Below are 17342 nucleotides of genomic sequence, written 5' to 3' on the forward strand. Positions count from 1 at the left end.
CATGATTTACTCAGCCTTCAAGCCATCCTAGGTGTATATGACTTTCTTCTTTCAGACGAACACAATCAGAGATATATTTAAAAAATATCTTTAGTCCTCCAAGGTTTATAATGGTTGTGAATGGGGGGCAGCATTTTGAAGCCAAAAATAATGCATCCATCCATAAAAAAAAAAGTAATCCATATGACTCCAGGGGATTAATAAAGGTCTTCTGAAGCGAAGTAATGCATTTTTGTAAGAAAAATATCAAAATTTACAACTTTATAAATTCAAATAACTAGCTTCTGACGGATGAGTAAAGTCGACTTGCGCCAAATGAGCAATCCTCTGACGCAATGTATGTATTGTAAGCTTAGATGCCTCTCGCGGTTCAAACAAATAGGGTTGTGCAACAAATTTAAGCTCCTCTTTTCTTATATCAAAATCCTCTGACAGTTCTCTTTAAAAATGATCATTTTAGACTTATAATCCGTGATTTGTTTTGCTCTATCCTCTGCGTCTCCGCGTTCGTCATTACGTTGTGCGTCAGGTCAAAGGATACTCTTCCGCCACAAATCGACTTGCTCATTCTGCATACGGTCATCTGCCGGAAGCTAGTTATTTGAATTTATAAAGTTTTAAATATGGATATTTTTCTTACAAAAAGCATCACTTCGCTTCAGAAGACCTTTATTAACCCTCTGGAGTCATATGGATTACCTTTTTTTTTTTTTTTTTTAATGGATGGATGCATTATTTTTGGCTTCAAAATATGAACTATTGTTGGATAGAAAATATCTGCTTTGGTGTTCTACAGAAAAATTAACAGCATACAGGTTTGGAATGAATAATGGTTCTTAAAACATTACCACTTATGTAAGAAAAAAAAAACCTTGAAAGACATTTTTAGAAGCTGTTCATCTTTGTAGAAGAATTTATCCTAGTGGTATAATTTTATGGCAGGTGTGAATATTATGAGATGATAATGCACTGTCAAAAGTCTTGAAATAAGTATATATAGAACCTGAGGAGGGCCAGAAACCAAGTGCAGGACAGTCAGTGCTGACTGACAATGTGAGGACACCAAATGCATGCAGAAGGAAAGTGCATACTTCTTGCAAAGTTTTCTACACAATATATTACCTTTTCTTTTTTCATTTTATGTAACTTTGCTCATCTTGGGTAAAATTATATATTAATTAGAACTGCATAAAAAATGTCTTAAAATGTAATTTTTGTCTTTTAGTCGATCAAGAAAATAGGCTGAAAATATTGGTCAAAAATAGAAACAGCAACAGATTGGATAAGAGCAGTTTTGACATACATATTGTCACAGTTGTCTTGTTAGTTTCTGTTTCCATGGACTTTCAGTTTGTTTTCATTTGTCACATGTCATCTTTGTTCATTTGCCGCCACTCATCAGTCACCATGGACACTAACTATTCATCACAGCTGTTCGCCTTTTGAGTTAATCATCACCGTGTATTTAAGTTCCTCCCTCAGTTCTGTTGGTTGTCAGATTTTGTTGTGTTGATGTTAAAACACACTGTCTCACATGTTGGCTTGTTATCTCGTTCTTAATAAATCTTTTATTTCATCTTCGTCTTAATTGGACCTTAGCGTTACATATATGAGGTGATCCAGCTTAAGTCACATTAAATATAATGCCAGTCGGTACAATTAGTACTTTGTCTTTCAATGACTTTCTAAGATGTTTAAAGCGGATGCTGATTTTTAGAAGGCAGCTGTCTGACTCTAAAATGGTGAACATGGTTTGTGTAACATTAGCAACACATTATTAGCTGTTTGATAATGTAGTCAAGCCAAAGGCTAATCATATCAATTACCATTATGTGTCCAACGTTGTAGAGATAATGCATAAAACACATTACCATTCTGATACATCGACTTCTAGGCGACCCTGTATAATTCGCTCTTCCACTTCTTCTTCTGAATTAGTTTCTGGTTCAAACATATGTGACTAAATTAATCCAATATTTCCACTTGTCATTGTGTAGTGTTTACTACAGTTGACAGAGTGGATCAGGTAGTCCGAGCTGGTGTGATTGAGTGGAGGCGGGGACTAATTTACATATTCATGGTTCCATGAATACTAAATGAAGCAAGGATGTAGAGTTATATTCAAGCTATTTTAAGGCATGAAGAAATTATTTTCACAGGAAAAAAATGTTTAAATATGTCAAAGATGAGTTTTAATGTATAAAATTATTGACTCCAGGGGGACTTTAACTGTGTATGGTGCGGTTCACCCCTCTAGTGACGTTCTATTCGGAGCTGTTCACGTCCTCGGACTGGGAATTATGCGTTTCTGTCAACGGCGAAATGAATCTGCAGCAATCACATGGTACAGGTAGGAGCTCTCAGAAAATTCCTATCTTACATCTTACAAGCTATAATTATGAGCGCAACAATGACATGGATGCCATTTACAAGTTGAAATCTCATAGTTACTGTAATTACAACATGGCATGAACGTACCTGTATTTTGCCATGTTGAAATTATGTGATCTGCTGTGTTTTAGTAAACATGGAATGAATCCTTTATATACGCTAGTAGCATAGTGTTATTTGATTACACCATGAGTAAACATTAGACAACGGAACACACTTTTGTAATGTTTTACCAGTGGAGACAACAGAAGAATTGAGATCTGTACAGATGAAGAAGCTGAAAAGTTCTAAAGCCAGAAGACTGACAAACATAAAAAGTGAGTGCAATATGGCATTCTCAGACTAGAAAGATTTGATGACTGAAGAAAAAAAAAAAAAAAAAGTAGTAGTGATGTCCAAGGTGCTGCTTTGTTGTTGAGGGAATTTATTACTGCGTAAACCGCTCTCTAAAACTCACTAGAATCAGTGTAATTTACATCAAACTTGAAAGATGGCATTGTAGTATCAGTATTCAGGTACAAAAGAAACAGTGATGCTAATGCTAGCTAAAACTACATAATATCACTTTAACTCTTTCCCCGTCAGCATTATTTTTTTTATTTTTTATTTTTTTTATTATTTTTTTTTAATCAACACTGGGTTAGTTTCATTGAAAAAAAAACAACAATTTGAACAAAAAGCTACATGTGCATAAGCAGCCACCTACTCTCGCCTAAAAAGGCAAGGCGCATCTCAAACAAGCCTAATATTTCATAAATTCAATATCATTATTTCTGTGTTACAAAAATTTAAATGATCACACAAGTACTTTAAAAGTTTAGTTCAGATATAAACACTGATGTCTACAGTAGTGTATAAATAGAGTAAATCGCCTTTTGAAAGTAACTTTAGTAAACTTTAATAAAGATTGTATCAATTGTATCAACACCAGTAGGTGGCGACAAGTGACTTAAATTCATCCAGTAATGAACCTTCCAGGCATTAAGTCTTTACGAGTCATTGAATCATTCATTCAAACTGATTTTTTTTTAAAATAATTAATTCAAATGAATAAAAAAAAAAATATATATATATATATATATATATTTTTTTTTTTTTTTTTTTTTTTTTAAATAGACTGCAGCAATTAACATTTTGACAGAATTGTTATTTTTTTTATTTTAGTTGTCTATTCAAAATCATGGGAGAATCGTGATATCTATTTTTTTTTTTTTTATTGTGATTTCTCAATTTATCCAAAATTGTGCAGCTCTACTGTATACAGTATATTCAGTTTGTGAAAATGACAACATTAAATACAATTACAAAAAATATACAGTAAATATTTGTTAAATATTTATCAAAGGTTCTCATATTTATTGTGTATTAGCTTTGTAATGTGTTTTTGTAAAGTCATAATTTTATTATAATACTGTTTTGATCTGTTTGCTTTTTACAATAATACTATGTGCTGTTTTTAGTGTAGTTTTTGGTGAATTTTGATCTACAAGCATATTAATTAATTATAATAGTATATGGAACCCACAACTATCTTCCCTATTTTCCAATTCATAGATAATAACAAGAGAAATTTCAATGATATTTTGACCACTGAAATAGGAAAATGGCCCCAGTTTCCATTTCAGATATTGGGTCATCTTACCAAACATTGATCTTTTAAAATGACACTTTTCAGTATCGACCAAGAATTTTCATTTGACTGCATCACTAACATTTATTTTAATATGCTCTCTGACATTGTCCTCTGAAGCACCTTTGCAGTCTATGTTTTATTCAGCACAGATTACACATATTGATGGCATCCAATTATTAAGAGCTTATGCATAAGACATCAGGCCATTTGAAATAGTTTGTAGAGGAAGCACTGCGTCCCAGTGGATCTCTGAAGTCATTGTGAAGTCATCAAATCGATCATCAGTAAAACCGTCACAGTGTAAATAGAGAAATACACACATGAATCAAAATCAGCCCAGTAAGGTCACACATACAATTCCTCAGAGAGAAAAAGACATAGAGAAAAAGGCCGAAATTCCCAGGACATGTCTAAGAGAGGAAAATAGCTGTAGACAAGCGGAGAAAAAGGCATTTCTACATTTGCGAGGTGTGAGGTTGAAAGGGAGAGTGCCGTAATGATCCGCCGCTTCAGTCACATGCAGTTGACTGCCGTGTCCCTGCCGTGTCAACATAATCCGTCCGAGACTTACAGTAGCAGGCTAGGTGACAGCCCAGAAAGGACTTAGTGCCCTCGTAACTGTCAGCGTCTCTGTGGACTGGCACCTAGCAAGGGCTTATCCAACTCACAGGTTTGTCAGGCCTTAGCAGAACCCAGAGCATCTCTCTAATGTGCCCAACGCTGCACAGACAGCTTAACGCCTCTCATATCCAAAGCATGAGGGAAATCCTTTTACTATTGCTTTTGTAAGTACAATGTGCAATTTTGTCAGCAAATGCTGAATAAGAGAGATCATTATTCAAAATCATTTAAAAATGCTTACCTTGCATTACATACAAGAACAGTGACTGTTCTACTTCTACTACTGTTCTACTACTGAATACTGTACAGTACAGGCCTACTGTACTGTATACTATTTTTAAACAGTAAATTAAACCATTAGTCAGTATTCCACAAATACATGTTCAGTACTATGCAAAAGGCATCAAATGTTATTTGCTGCTCAATTATGGCAAAAATCTTAAACATGATTATTTTACATCATTAGGAGTCGGCGATATGACCAAAATCTTATGTTTTTTTTTGTTTTTTTTTGTTTTTCATGATAGTGATATCCCACAGTAGTGTGCATTTTTTGACAGTCATGTTACATGATTTAAATTATTTGGCTGTTAAGTGTGTGCTTTTAATAGAAGTGAAAGAAACAACCCCTTTTTTTCTGACGAGACCAACGTCATTAAATTATGTGGTTATATCAACATGGAATATCGTTGAAGAAAAATACGAGGTAACACTTTAGAATACTGATCCTTCATTAATGAATTACTACACAGGAACAAATGAGTAATGCATTATTAACACTCTAGTAACTACTATTAACTAACAAGAAACTCTGATTAATGGATTAGTAAGTAATAGTGCTCAGTTGAAGGTGATAGTTCACTATTAGCTAATCAGTAACTACTGTTTTTTCATACCTCCCAGAGAACTACTAAGAACTACTACATACAGGTTCATAATTAACATGAATAATGCATAATGTATTAATTAACCCACTAGTAATGACTGAAGTATTACCAAATCCTTCAGAAGGAATGACTAATTATTTGGATCAGTATTATAGAGTGAAAAGCATGATAATTCTCTAGTAGCTACTGAAGTCATTGTAAACTTTTGAGGTTTTTGTACAGTAATTCCTTCTGATGTATTTGGTAACACTTAAATAATTACTAGTGGGTTACCATGATCTTCACTTTAGAATACTGATCCAAATAATTAGCAGTTCCTTTAGAAGAATGTAGTAACACTTGAGTAATTACTAGTGGGTTACCATGATCTTTACTTTAGAATACTGATCCAAATAAGTACTTTAGAGTTATGTAGTAACTCTTGAGTTATTACTATCCAATACTTTACAAAAACCTCAAAAGTTTACAATGACTTCAGTAGTTACTAGAGAGTTATCATGTTTCTCACTTTATAATACTGATCCAAATAATTAGTAATTCCTTCTGAAGGATTTGGTAATACTTCAGTCATTACTAGTGGGTTACCATTACCTTTACTTTAGAATAAATGATACATTATGCATTATTCACATTAATTATGAACCTGTATATAGTAGTTCTTAGTAGTTCTCTGGGAGGTATGAAAAAAATAGTAGCTACTGATTAGCTAATAGTGAACTATCACTTTCAACTGATCACTATTACTTACTAATTCATTAATCAGAGTTTCTTGTTAGTTAATAGTAGTTACTAGAGTGTTAATAATGCATTACTCATTTGTTCCTGTATAGTTATTTATTAATGAAGGATCAGTATTCTAAAGTGTTACCAAATACGAGACTAAAATGTAGATAAAAAAATAAAAATGTTACCAAAATCTCTCTGTTTTTGTCGAGAGAAAAAAAAAAAGACAAAATATTACAGACTGTTTAACAAGCATCTAGCTCTATACAGGCTTTCATCTTTGTGGTTGCCAGATCTCAATATTTTAAATCATAAATTGTCAGTGCAAGTAGCTTTCAGTTAAAACAGCTCAAACATGCATTTTAGTCTGGGACTAGGCTTAAGCCTTGTCCATGAAACTGGGGAATAGTCAGCTAAAACTTGACTAAACAAAAAGGGCAAAGTTGACTAAATATGGTAAAAACTAAAAGCTACATTTGACTCAGGAATAAGACTAAATTTAAAAATAGCTGATGAAATTAACACTATTAGATATCGAGAGTAAAAAAATATAAAAATCCTTATCAAATTAATCCTTCAAACTAAGGGTGCATTGTATCCCAAAATGTAATGTGCTCAAGCTTCCATTTTCAGTGTAGTAATAACTCTCCTTACTGACTCCTGGAAAGTAAATGTACCAGGTATCATTGTATTTCCACAATGATACCTGGATGCCTCGCACATTATTAAACATGGAATGTAGTAGGGGTGGGAGAAAATGATCGACAATTTTTATCTTTAATCGTCACTATGATGAAAAATTTGATTTTTATGCTAATTCACTCAGGGGTTTGTTCCATTTAAATGTGATCATGTCAATCACTGTACCTTCACAGACTTCACCTTCCACTATAAGGGGCTTTTCAATTTTTTCCTCCATGTAGACCAGGGCTATTGAATTCTGTTTCAAAGGCTACGACCCACAGAGTTTAGTTTCAACCCTAATTACACACACCTTCCTGTAATAATCAAGAAATCCATGGAGACCTTGATTAGCTGGTTCTGATGTGTTTAATCAAGGTTGGAACTGAACTCTGCAGGTTATGACCCTCCAGGATCTGTGCTAGATAGACATCTTTGACCATTACACTCATGCATTGTGTCTTTTGCAGCATTTCACATGTAAGCAAAGCATCAAGGTAAAAGTTGTTCAACTTTTAAAATGTGTATCTTGAGACACATGCTCAAGGTATCTGTCTTTGTGAAAAATTGCAAAATGCTTGCATGATGCAAATTTATGTAAGTACAGTCAGTTTCATATTAAGAGATTGTACTGAGTGCCAAAATGCTAAATGCATAGAAAATGTGGTGACAATTTGGTTTAGGGAACACATATTCACTATTAACTACGACTTTTGCCTCAATAAACTCTTAATTTACTGCTTATTAATAGTTAGTAAGGTAGTTGTTGTAGCGTTTAAGTTTAGGTATGGGGTAGGATTTAGGGATGGGGTAGGATTTAGGGATGTAGAATATGGTCATGCAGAATAAGGCAATAATATGTGCTTTATAAGTATTAATAAACAGCCAATATGCAAGCTAAGCAACTAGTTAAATGTGAGAACTGTTATCCCTACTAAAGTGTACAGCGTGTGCATAATTATTAGGCAAGTTGAAATTCTGATCATTTTTTTTTTTTCCCCAAGCACATTTTGCCAATTCCAAACTGCATTAATCTTAATAACTACTATTAATTTAGTAGTCATTTATTAGTATTGTAAGATATAATTGTTAACAAGGGCTGGAAGGGAAAAATGTATATAGAAATATTATATTACTATAGAAATTGCTAAATTAAGGTGTGGCCATTGGACAAGAAATGCTTATTAGGGCACCAGGGTCACAAAAAAGGGAGTTGAGAAGAAAAGATAATAACTGCAAAAGACTTTAAGAATTAAGGTGAAAGAATTAGGTGTGAAACCATCAGGAACCCTTTATTCTCCAGAGCCACCATTTTCCAGAACTGCAAACTACCTGGAGTCTCCAGAAGTGCAAGGTGAGACATTGCTAAGGTAAAGAATCCTAAAACCTGAACCCCACTTAATAAGAATCACAAGCTGACGTGTTGTGAAATACATGGAGACTGTTTTTTAAAAGGTTTTATAGACAGAGAGGTTGACTCTTGAGGGACCAGCACCACTTCCTCCACTGTTTGAAGAATTTATCTTCCAAAATCTGGCAGTATGTTTTGGATGTTCACTTTAAGTCCATCACCCACCTTGAAAGGTCTGTCTTGCTCATTGTTAGTAGCAGCTCACACCATGACACCCTCACCACCGCCTCTGTTGTCTGACTTGAACTGCTGTTACAGTACTTCAAGAGTTACTCTCAACCTATCTGTCTATAAAACTTTTTTAAAAATCAGTCTTCATGACACTTCAACTTGTGATTAATGTGGAGGACACCTTGCAAAGTCTCTAAAAAGTCTCTGGCAAAGTCTCTGAGAACCTGACATCTTGCACTTCTGGAGACTCCAAGCAGTTTGCAGTTATGGAAAATGGTGACACTGGAGACTAAGGCCCTGTTTACACCTGGTATTAAGATGCATTTTGGTTGATCGTATCACAAGTGGACAATGCTAAATACAGGTGTAAATGGGGTGTAAAACGTTTTGAGCTTGTCCACTTTCGACCACTTCCAGAGGTAGTCGAAAACGCATTTGACTGGATTGCTTTCGTAGTGTAGACTCTAATGTGGTTGAATGTGTTCAAACAGCCACAAAAGACCGCCTACTCTCCACCTACTGACCTAATGTGTAAATATTATGGGAAGCGTGCTAGCCAGACGGGATTTAAACTTTGTCGACTGAAGACCCAAGTTTGATTTGAGGAGGAAAAATGTACCAAGCACAATGTTCTCTCACTATTCCTGATTTCTAACATGCACTCACCACGTTCGCCGCGGTCTGGCGGCTATCAGAGCAGAAACAAAAGCTGATGCTCTCTGTATGTTTTTCCGTCGTCTCTAGGCGCATTCATATATAAATTGCGTTAAGCTTATTTTGTCCATCAGTTCGAAAGATCTGAAAAAAACCTATACATTTACCAAAGACCATCCCCTCGAATAAATAAGGTGGTTGAAAGTGGACAAAAGAGAGTATCTGCCTCATCCACTTGTGATCCGATCAACCAAAAACCCATCTTAATACCAGGTGTAAACAGCACTTAAGAATTAAGGTGAAAAGTGGTGATTCGGGTGTGAAACCACCAGAAACTCTAAAAGTCTTTTTCAGTTAACATGCGTCTTTTCTTCTCAACTTGTTTTGTTCTCACTGTTCAATGGCCACAACATGATCCTTCTCATGTGCATTTCATAATCTTTTAATTTTTAGTGTGAGTTGAATCTCTTTTTTGGTCCATTTACCTGTAAAAGAAAACCTGCTTAATAATTATGCACATCTAGGTATAAGGTGTTTTTTTCACTTTCAGCCCTTGTTAACAATTAAATCACTTACAGATGATTATATACAAAATGAATAGTAGTTATTAAGATTGTTGTGGTTTGGAATTGTTAAAATGTGCTTGTGAAAAAAAAAAAAAAAATATATATATATATATATAGAAAATCTATGACACTTCACAGCCCTACAATGTAATGAGGTCATGTGACAAAAGTGTACTGAAGCAAATACTGTATTTGTTGTTGCATGCTGCATACTACTTTTCGAAAACAGTTTGGAAGTTTTGGGAGAGTTGCATTTCAAATGTAGCTCAACACTAAACCAAATACATCATCAGTATCTTTTGACAGCATAGTGCTGTCATTCATCCGGACAGCTGCGGAATGAAGCAGGTTTTACCCAGATTTCCTATGGATTTCCCTGCAACTATTGATCAGTTCCCTGTATATAATGACACACAGCTCTTGAGTTACAGTGCAACCGGGGGCTCTCTGGCCTAAAGGACACCCGCAGGCTCTGGAGTAAACAGCAATTTACTTCTGGCTCAGCTAGCGTAGGCTGGTGGCTTACCTCGCTGATTTACAGGCTGGCAAATACACTGAGGGAGCGCTCTGTCTCAATAGGTCTGTTATCAATCTCTTCGTTATCCGACTGGATCAAGCGCTGCCCAGGATTGCAAAAGAGTGGGGATCAGTCCAATATGTGAATCATGGTCAGGCTAGCAGCCTGTGGACCTGCAATATCAGGCAAACAAGAGTTAGTGACCAAAGCAAAAGAAACGGTTATACTTAAACTGAAAACGTCAGTAGTAAATTGTAAAGAAAGTAAATAGATTTGGCAAAGGGTGTTTTTGAGCTGACAATAGCATATATATATATATATATATATATACACGTACATACGTACATAAATACATGCAGTACATATCCTTCACACTCAGTGCAGTCTTAACACATTTGTTGTTTACAGATCTGTAAATCTGTCAAGTTAATCTTCATGGCACGCTGTTTCTTCTGTCATGATGTCTAGGGACATTTTGATCTTTGCAGTCCACTTTGTCTTCAGTTTCCAAACTTCTCGAGTCAATGGCAATTTGCTACTCCTCTTTTTTCAGAACTTGCAATTGACCTTTCGCCAAAAATCCATTGCAGCATTTTGTCATTCCCTTGGGTAGTTGGGAAAGCACTCAAACAGCCATCACATGAGTTGCTGGCCAGAAGCAGGAACTCTGATGGGATTTTATAGCTTTTAACAGGAACTAGGAATGTGGCACATAAGGTGGGATGTTGTATGGGAAGTGATAGGGGAGGCTTTTGAGAATTATGTTCATGTGGTGGTTGCCTTTGTGTATCATCTAAAGAAGTAGGTTCCTAACCCAAAATGGCTCACTTGTTTGTTCAGTTAGGTTGTGGACAGCAAGGAATAACCAGTACTAAATGCAAGTATTATTCAACTAAATATGGTTAGGATAGCAAAATAAACAAGATTATAAATGGGAGGAGAAAACGCTTCCCATTTGCTGTTGTTGATGCTGTACGTCCAATCAAATTTTACAGTGTTTTTTTTTTTTTTTTATGGCTGATGTAAAATATATTTTTATATTTGTCCTGAAGCAGTGAAAATGTAAAGGCAGTTTTTCCACTTATACTTTGACTACCCTTTTGTATTTCCCTCATGTGTCTGCTGGGTAGAGTTGCACCAGCCATTCCCAAGTTCTTACTCAAACTGGAATGTATATAGTCCATACTAGAAGCTTAGTAAATACTAGCTAGTTTGTAACTAACTCTGTACTTTATTCGGTTGCACTATTTGTTCTTAAGGCAGAGTGTATCTAGTAGGTCGTAAGCTTACTGTAATGTGTAGCCACATAATATGATGTTTATCTTCAATGATCCAATAGCTGCCTTTATTGTATTGAAATCTGAGTTTCAGTTTATCTTTGATTCAAACGTCTTTTGCCTCACATAATAACGGTAAAAATAAGCTTCCATTAAATATGATGCTACTAAATCATGAATAACATAATAGGTATTTTATGTAAATAATAGCCTACTCAGACACTGCATTTGGAATTAATAAGTATTAATAAATAAATAAATACTGATTAAAAAAAAAAGAAGAAAGAAATGACATTTATTTGACTGATATTATTTGACATGTACAACACAGACCGATGCACACAGATTTCCTTTTTTTTTTTTTTTTTTTTTTGTCTTTAGCTTATCACATACTAATGTATGGCTATCAAATGTCTGTCCCTAGAGGTAAGCATGATCAATATTGCACATATAATATGAATAATGTTGTTTTTTCTTGATATTTTTAACTCTGTGTCGCCTCCTCTTAATCACCTCCTGTCAGTCTTCATCTATATCAGATAAACAAGAAATGACTGAATGCTTTCCTAGCTTCTTTCTTGCTGGAATCTTCCTGTACTGGCAGCTGTTTCTAGACACTCAACAAGTTTTTTTTGTTTTGTTTTGTTTTGTTTTTTCTTCATTGCACACTGACAGTCAACTCTATTGTGTTAATTAATTATCATATAGCTCAACAGTCATGTTGTGCCAACACAGACTAATTTTACAGCTGGCATATGGACAGTATCAATATGTGCCAACCAGAGCAGGACGGATGCCCATTCCCATTCCTTCCGCTATAATTTTACCATCATCCGTAGCATGTTGACCAAAGCTACTAATGCTACATCATATTCAAAATGAAACATGTGATTTTCCAACTTTCTACTTGGATTTCCAACTTCAAAATGAGATTCAGAACTTCTTACTTGGAAAACTGCAACAAAATCCCACTTGGTCTTGGGAAGTTGGTCTTCCAACTTGAAACTGTGGATGACGTGAAACAAGCTTGGCAACACCCATGGATATATACACAATGATAATCAATATTTTTTTATGCAGCTGTTTGCATTTGCGTAAAACACTGTAAACAAGCTCTGTGGTTGATAATTTTGCACCTGCAAAACAAGCGCTGTATACCATCATTCATCCTATTCAGTTTGGTTTCCAGGAGATGTGGTTCTCTTTGTTGACATTTCTAAAGTGAATGCTAGAATTGCAATTTGTTTTTATACGTCATCTTTTGTGTGTCAAGTAATGGAATGCATTTGTGGTCGGAAGTAGGAGATATAAAACAGAAATAGCCACATCTGACTTTGAACGGAACACTGCATTATCCACATACATCCTGTATATGACAAAGCTCTGGGCGCTGTGCCTGCATGCTCTATTCTCAGCAATACAATCAATACAGGCCCTGCCTTCTGCTGCCTCATGCATTTCAAGATGTTCCAGTGAAGAACGATGGAACTGTTAGCTAAGCAACATACCAGAATGCTCTGACCAGGATAAAATTTGCAATATGACACAGCTTATTGCAACCTGTAGCAACCAACTATAGGAATTTATATTAAATGTAATATTTCATTCCTAATGTACATCTGCAAAAACTTTTGCAAAAAAATTGTGGTAAGTGTTGCATGTTGATTTAAAGCCTTAAGTAGAGCCTTAATATTCTTACATTAAGTAATTTCCAGGATACATTACTCTTTTTGTTTTCTTTCTTTTTTTCTCTGTAGAGAATGCATATTGAGTATGTTGTGGTGTGTGAATAAATTGGTTTAATCCTAGTGTTCAGAGATGGTAGTACTCTTTGACTTCAGTACATTGCCATGTCTTGGATTCCTGTCTTTCACTTTGAAACCTTCTGCCCCAACCTCTCACGTCAATTGGTTATACATGCAAAACATACTTTAAAGGGTTATTTACAAATGGCATACATTAACTACTGATTTTGTTTTTTAGTGATCTTCATAAAGCTGAGACTACAAGTCAGTTTCGTACAAAAAATGCAGCAGTATGCTAATTTATTTATTGCATTGTTTCATCCTGCTGAAATATGTTTTTAGCACTTACCAGCAAATGACAAATCTAACGCATTTAGAGGAGAGGTTGTTTCAATTTGTTTTAAACCCTCAATTAAGTCTGCAAATGTATACAGCCCAAGTTATACTGGCAGGAATATACACTGTATCTTCAAAATGTCATTCTCACATACACACACAGACACACACACATACCAAGTACAGTACAGTCTCAAAAGGGAAACGTCAACCTGTATACATACATCACCAAAATGCCGCTGTCGTGACATTCTCACCTCATTTCGGAGGATATGATGTGTGTTTGAAAGATGCAAAGCAAGGAAAGGGCAGGCCATTCTATAATATATTATTATAATACAGTGTAATTATAAATAACGGTAACACTTCACATTAAGGTCTCATTTGTTAACAATATTTAATGAATAAACTTAGATAAACTCGACAGTATTTATTAACCTCCGTTAACATTAGTTGATAAACATATTCATGTTAATGTCACAGTGTATTAGCTAATGTTAACAGATACAACTTTTAGTTGTATTAAAAATGTAGCAATAATGTGATCAACATTAAGATAATTAAATGCAGTACTATAGTAGTAGTAATGTTCATTCTTAGTTCATTTTAACTAATGTAGTTAACTAATGTTAACAAGTGAAACCTTATTGTAAAGTATTAGCAACATAACTGTTATTACTATGTTATTACTATGTTATTACTATTATATAACTATATAATATTTAAAATAATGTAAAACTACAAAGATGATAAACATAGTAGTATAATTATATTACAAAAATAAATATATTATACTTAAAATAATATCAAATTATAAATAATAGTTTTCACTTTTTTTTTTAATTGTGTGGAAGAGAGACGCTGACACATTCTATGAAAGAACTCTTTTTGTGTTCCAAGAAAAACAGAAAATTATACTGACTTTAAACTATGTAAGGTTTGTAAATGATGACCAAATTTTCATTCAATGACTGATTGGTCTCCAAAATATCTTGAATATCTCTCCAGAGTGATGCTTAGGTGGTTAAAGGCTCTAGAGTGATGTTTCCTTATAAATGGCCCATGGTTTGAATATTTTAAAGGCAGTATGAAAATTGTAACCTTGGTGACAAGAGCATGAGTCATCCGAGGAAGAGTGGCACCATTTTGCCGTCTGAATATTTTGACAAGTGAAAGGGCTTTTTGAGTGCAGTGCACTAACATTAGGGTCATAATGTCTTTGCCCATCACTGCCTTCACTGTGTCAAATGTCACTGAGCAGTGACATAGCTTCAGGCTGCCCATGGTATTTTAAACTGACAGAGAACATTGGAGAACTCCAGTAGCACTGGTTACTACCTAGTCTCAGCAACTACTGTATAAATGAGGCTGTTGAATTGGGGGTTGAGCTAAGTGAGGGAGGGAGGTAATTAGCAGTTCATTAGCAGTGAGGGTGTATACTGATGAATTTACAGTTGAGTAATAGCAGCCATCAGCATCTGGCAAAGATTCAGACAGGTTGAGTCACAAAAACAGGGGGAAACTTCAATTCCATCACTATAATGGAAATAATATTGCATGTCAATCTTGAATGTTCACTAGAATTCAGAGGTGGGGTGACAACCACCTAGCAACACCCAAACAACCACCCACAACCTCAAACATAACAATGTGCTAAAAACCTCCCAGAACACACCCTGGCAACCACCCTCATCACTGTATTATCATCATGGCGATGCGTTTTGCATAGGTAAATGTCACTCACGTTTTCTTGCATTAAAATTTAATATTTGCACAGCAACGAGTTCTTTTAGTTGTTCTTGAAAATGCCAGTGCCACTTGGTAGATGAATTTAAAGAGAATATTAAACCAACAGGATATTTTCTACAGGTATTTAGACATGGATTTTTCCATAAGATTATGATTCATTCTAGCCTCCTACTGTGAGGGTTGCCTGGCTTTTATTTGGGTAAATGAAAGTAGGATTAAACAGAAAAGGTTTTATTTTTAGAAGTGTTCTATTTCACAGCCTGAGGATGCGATAGAAACAAAGCAAACTATTTTTGGCCGTAGGAGTTCCGATAACTTGTTCTTTGCTTCTCATTCAGTTGCATAAGTTTTACATCATGTGCCGCCCACTGATAAGAAGATACTTTGGTTAGTTTGCCAGGGAGGGAAGGGCAGGTCAAGTTAGTATAAACTGACACTCCAAAGACCCTGTGTGGAATATACAGCACATTGTGTGCCCACTTTAACATTACCACCTACACTGAGAGAACAGGGTTATTGAACTTTCTAACTGGGGAAATGATTGTTGAATTCACAGTGAGTTGACACTTCATAGCATGTGCAGCCTTCTATAATTTATAACCCAGTTTCGCTTTGATTAAGGCTTCAAAATGAAAGCCATTGTCAAGATGAAGTCCAGGGTACATGAAACTTTCAGAAGTGCTCAATTTACCAGTCGAGCAGTCATGCTTTCTTTTTGCACTGTTATATTAGAGAGCACAGAAGATCATTTCTGTTGTTTATGATGTTCGGAGTAAAATCACAATTTTCAACTCTTTCTAATGGTTACAAAACAACTGGGACCAAAGGGTCAGGGTTTCCATGTGGCATAGTTTTCGAGTTCTATGCGGCACGCAAGCAATGGCCATTAAGATAAATTGAAATTCTAACGGTTAGTTTCAGGTATGTTAGACATCCATGGCTGGGACAATCACAGTCATTACTCCCAGCTTCACAGCATGAAAAAGAGAATACAAAGGTCTAGCAATAGCAAGATAATGGGTAAGTCATTGCAGGATAGTGCTTTGTATGAACTAATTTATTTGAGACAGCACGTTATTTCTACACAGCTTTTTATGTGAGCAATTGAGCAAAAGGTGCCTGTCAAAATGTACTTAGACACCAAAATGCTTTTACTGTCATTAAAGAAAACCACTTTATTATCTTACACGAATGAACAGATAGAGCCAGATGCATTCGTCCTGATCTGAATATATAAATCATCTCGTTTATTCACACATGTGTCCCTGAGGAAACACTCAACATGAATACATCCGCATTCATATATCATGGTGGCAGGAATAAAATGGAAAAATATGCCCAATGTCTATAAATCACTGCTTAATTTACTTTGCCCTGCCAGTTTTGAGAATTCACTGCCTTTCTACTTGGAATTGAGAATGACCATCCCAGCAACTCTCCAAAAGTGCTAGTTGGTGTGATGAAGAAAAGAAACCATAATCTTAATGGATTTTATTTCTACCCTTTTTAACTTTCAACTTCAAGTTTTATTTATTTACATAGCAAATTTAAAAACAACTTTGTTGCCCAAACTGCTTCACAATTCAATTTAAAAAGAGTAACATTTTCCATGCCTACACACACTTTGTAATGCACCAAAATAAACACACTTTGTATTTGCCCAATGAGATCAGTTTACAAAGAAACGTTTCCAATACTTAAGATCCCCTTACTTCAAAAGCTAAGTTAAAAATATGTGATTTCAGTGGAGACCTAAAAACTTGACAGATGGAGCCTGCAAAATAAAAAGGGGAAGACTTTTCCACAATTTAGGAGCTTTTACAGAGAAGAATGTTCGATCACCATTTGACTTCTTGGATTGAGGAACAGCCAGCAACATTTGCTGGAGAAAATTTTTAGACAGCCAAATTTTGACCTTATAGACCAACAGGGACTTCGAAGACTGCTCGTTCCCAAATTTCAGTGGTAAATATATCTGTG

The sequence above is a fragment of the Ctenopharyngodon idella genome, chromosome 14 (genome assembly GCF_019924925.1).
Source record: "Ctenopharyngodon idella isolate HZGC_01 chromosome 14, HZGC01, whole genome shotgun sequence".
Taxonomy (NCBI): Eukaryota; Metazoa; Chordata; class Actinopteri; order Cypriniformes; family Xenocyprididae; genus Ctenopharyngodon; species Ctenopharyngodon idella.